This window comes from Oryza sativa, chromosome 11 (assembly GCF_034140825.1).
Source record: "Oryza sativa Japonica Group chromosome 11, ASM3414082v1".
Lineage (NCBI taxonomy): Eukaryota > Viridiplantae > Streptophyta > Magnoliopsida > Poales > Poaceae > Oryza > Oryza sativa.
This window is the reverse complement of record NC_089045.1, coordinates 12086671-12091163: the sequence shown is the minus strand read 5'-3', so window position 1 is coordinate 12091163 and position 4493 is coordinate 12086671. Positions and strand designations below refer to the sequence as shown.

The window sequence follows — 4493 nt, the reverse complement described above, 5'->3', positions numbered from 1 at the left end:
TACTCTCCGGATTTTTCTGTGAATTTTCGGAGCTCAAGAAGTAATTTTAACATCACAAAGTGCATTTAATCAATTAAATAAAAAGAAAAAAAATATAATTTCCCCTTCCACCCTTTCGGGCTCGGCCCAGGTTCTCCCCCTCCTCCTTCCCGGGCCTGGTCACCCTCCTCTTCCCTTCCTCCCTCCTGCTTGGGCCGTCTGCCCAGCTTGCTCTTCGGGCGCGCAAGTCCACTCCTCCTCCCCCTACCGACTCCCTCCCTCTCTCTCCCCGACAGGTGGGACCCGAGGCCCCACCTGTCATCTTCATCTTCCTCCTTCGGCCAGCCTCCATGGCTGCCAAAACCGCCCCACTCCGCTATTGTTTCCGCACCACCCCGCCACCCCCGTTCGCGCCCAAGTGGGGGAGACCGAGTCTCCCCACGTCCCACTCCTCCCCCGCAAAATCGGCACCGAACCGCCGCCTCTCCGACCACATCAGCGCGCCCATGTCACCGGCCGGTTGCCGCCCTCATCAGCCACGATTCTCCCTCCCCGAGCGTATAAAAACCACCCCCATACCTCCCTCTCCATTTTACCCTCTCTCCTAAGCCCTCCCATGCCCGAAAACCACCGCGCCACCGCTGCTCCTCGCCTCCGCTGCTCGCCGGCGATCTCCAGCCGCCCCTCACCGCCGCTCTAGCCATCGCCGCACTATGCCGCCTCCACCAATGGCTTTGCCGTCACGCGCCGCACACCGGCAGCCGCTCCACTCCTCCAAACTGCCGCCCAAACACCTCCTCCCCGTGCATCCGAGCCGCCACCACCTCTGTCGCGCTCCAGCCACACCTCACCGCCACCCTAGCCACCGCCGGGCCGCGCCGCCCCTGCCATTCGCTTTACCGCTCCACGCAGCACACCGGCCCCTACTCCGTTCTCCCCTTCCACCCCCGCAGCTCCATTCCCATCGTGAGGCCGAGCCACTGCCTCCAGCCGCGCGCCACCGCCGCTCCCGCCACCGTTGTGCTGCGCCGCCTCCACTGCCGGCTTCGCCGCCACGCGGGCACGCTCAGCCTCCACTCCGTTTCACCATTCTATCACCGGAACTCCACCTCCACTGTCAACCCGAGTCGCCACCACCTCTACCGCCTCCAGCCGTCCCTCGCCGCCGCCGCCACGAGCGACCTCCGACCTCGCACTCTCCTTCATCGACTTCGCAACAACGATTGGGAGCCTGACATCCCCCTCATCCAAGCTCTTCGTCAACGGAAAATCGATTACCCGCTGTGAGAAGTGAGCTCCTCCCCTCGTCGCCAGCTTCTGGCCGAGTTTTCCCACCGCCTTGTGCCTCCTCCCTTTTCCCTAACCTTCCCTCCTTGTTCCCCAGGTCCTTCCGACCACCGTCTGCTGGTTCTCGCTCGCGAAACACCGCCGTTGCCGTGCCACCCCGAGGAGCCGCCACCACCTTCCTGTCACCTTCTTGCCATTGCGCGAGCACGGTAAGCACTCCCCCTCCCTTTTCCTCTCTCCCCTTCACCGGCCGCCCTGTGCCGCGCCGCCGCCGCCGGTGGCCGTCCGGCAGGCCGCCGCCGCTGTTCGCCGCCGCTCAGCAGGCCGGTCTCGGCCGCGCCCATGCCCTGGCTGCCCTGCCTGTGGCCGCCCGTGGACCACTCCCATGGTCTCGGTCCACGGTGCCGCCCAGGCCGCAGTGGACCGTGTCCACCGTGTGCTCTCCCCTTGTGCCGCTGACGCGTGGGGCCCGCATGTCGGCGCCGGCCCTTTGCTGAAGTCAGTGCTTTGCTTATACTTTGAGAAAATAAATAATAAGTGCGCAATAAATCGAGTTTAATTCTAGAAATCGGTTAAAATGGCTCAAAGCTTCTAAAATTCATATCTAATTCATTAGAACTCCAAATTGGGCCATTCAACTTGCACAATTCATCTAAAATTGAGCTCTACATGTTTGTTTACTTTTTATATACTATTTTCTTGGTTTTTATTAGAGTTTTTCCTCGTTTTGCATGCCAGCGTGTAGTTTCCATCGTTTCGGAAGCTCGCGGTCGTGAGGAAAAGTGTTCAAAATATCCAAGTGAAGAAGGAAGGCAAGTCACACATTCCCCTTGAGCATGTTGATCCTAATTTAGAAATGTTTTCTCGTTTGCAAATAAATATGCATGTTTTGCAAATTACATGGGATCCGGATATTACCTATCTGCTCGCTTGTGCCATGTTTACTTGATATCTGTTCTTTGTCAACCTTGGGTAATAAATCGACTAGCTTGTGTGACTATGTTAACCTTGCTAGAACTATTTGCTTAGCCATGCTTAATTACCACTAGTTCAGTTGATGGGATAATTACAGTTTTAGACCTGTTAGTATCATGACGAGCTGCGTGCTCAAGACACCCAACCATGTTGCATTGGTCGTAATTATCCAACTAAAATGCGACTGAATGGTGGGTTGTGGGTGCATGGTTTTGTTGGTCGCACCCATGGCAATTAAGGACCGGTTCGCGGGATGCACTGGAAGACATACAACGCTTGCCACAAGCGGGAATGGGTAACTGCCTGACTTGAAGTATAGCTTTCCTCTGGCTGACGTTCCCAAGAAAGGGTGGGCGTGATGGAGTAGGGTCGCCCGGGGTGTTCGGTCTATCGGCTTCTGGATTCACCATGGAACGAGAGGGGACTACCCGCTGCCTTGCGAGGAGTGGGGGTGAAACCTGAGGTGTGGTGCGATTGGTCAGAGGGGGTTATATGAAGGGTCTTGTCACAATCACTCGACATGGTGACGTGTTCATCATGGGCGCATGATGACACGGTGACATGCCGGTGGATTGTGTCTTGTGGGTATAGTTGTGCACCTCTGGCCATAGTAAAACTATTTGAATAGCCGTGCCCGCAGTTATGAGTGATCGACCAGATTCATCGTGATTAGTCTCACACTTAATAAATCCACCTAATGCATTGTAGTTCAGGTGGGTTGGTTGGGTCTGTTCAACGTGGTGTAGCGTTGATCAGTGGAGATTTAATATTACCTTAATTACTCAACTGTTTTACTGTTTTGCGCAATAAATGTTTTACAACCGCCTTTATGCAAATAGCCACAAACCGTCCTTGTATCCTCTTGCACGTCTGCATTATTGGTGTGGCTTGCTGAGTACGGTGGTTGTACTCAGCCTTGCTATTATTCCCCCATTTCAGAAGTGTAGTGCTTCTGAGCTGAAGACGAAGTTAGAGGACCAAGGCTCAGACCCCAGTCGAGTTTTGCCTGTGGAGTGGAGCTGAAGCCCCACTAGAATCACCTTTTCTGCTGCTGCTGCTTTTGTTTCGGTGTGAGGACTAAGTGCCTATCCTGTAAGTATTTTACGCTTTATTTACGTTTGGAACTGTTTATTACTTGTCTTTTGTGTATCCTGACTGGTCCTGGACAGGGATTTAATACACAAAATAGTCTGGAAATTTGGGCTAAATTTCTAGGCGTGACAGATGCACACGCTCCCCCGGCACCTCTACTCTCCCCACAGCCCCTCTCTTCTCTCTAGCACCCCTCCTCCTCATCAGCCCCTCGTAGCGCCCCTCTTCTCCCCTGCGTTCCCTTCCTCCTACTCATTCAATGAAAATGGAACCCCCCTCGTCCGGGAACGCGTTTTGACACACTCATGCGGCCGCGTTCACCACGAAAGCTCGCCGATGCCCTCTCTCTCTCTCTCTCTCTCTCTCGGGACCATGTCATTGTTGTTCCCATTACTTTGGTTTTCTTCATTGGCAACCGCCACTATCTATGTATGAGTCACATCGTGGGACAAGTCCGGCCATCTTACTCACCGCCGTTTGGTCGCCGAAGTACCGGCACCCATCTACCCTCCTATTCTCTTTCTTGTTTCGGTTAGGGAAGACGATGAACAATGTTAGTAGATTTTTCTCCATCTTTCGTTCTTCCTACACGTTCAAGGAAAATGGAACCCCCTCATCCGGAACGCGTTTTGACGCACTCATCTAGTCGTGTTCAGCACCAGAGCTCGTCGTTGCCGTTTCTCTCTCAATTGGTACAACATCTTTGTCAGCCGTATTCATGCTGTTTTGATTTTTTTTTGTTGCCAACCTCCACCATCTATGGATGAAGGCACTATTTCTTCCTGATCTAGCCTAACCATGGTCCTGGACCACTCATAATATTGAGACCATGGAAATACGAATCGAACATCAAAATTCTAATTTATATCAATGAAATGTGTACTGTTCAGAATTAATGGATGGGATATTCATCTATGGGCTAAACTAAGTTTTTTTTTTATAATTTCTAGCTAATTTCAGTTGCTTTTCCATTAATGTAATTTTAGCACAATTTGATCCACTAAAAATTGTTGTAACTTATAATATTGAATTATTTATGGCTAAAAGAAAAAAAGGGATTTAGTTATATAATTTTCCTGATATTGAATTATCATTCCGATCAAAGTTATTTGTAGTTTCATGTTGTCATTTCTACGATTATATTTCCTTCTGTACAATGG

General features: G+C 52.0%; 1 long non-coding RNA gene across 1 annotated transcript; it reads left to right on the top strand.

The window, feature by feature from the left end:
- Positions 1–402: 402 nt before the first annotated feature.
- On the top strand, positions 403–2266 carry LOC107279464 (uncharacterized). Its single transcript, XR_001541324.3, has 3 exons — positions 403–1269; positions 1364–1475; positions 2005–2266. It is a non-coding gene; the product is annotated as an uncharacterized lncRNA (long non-coding RNA).
- Positions 2267–4493: the final 2227 nt, after the last annotated feature.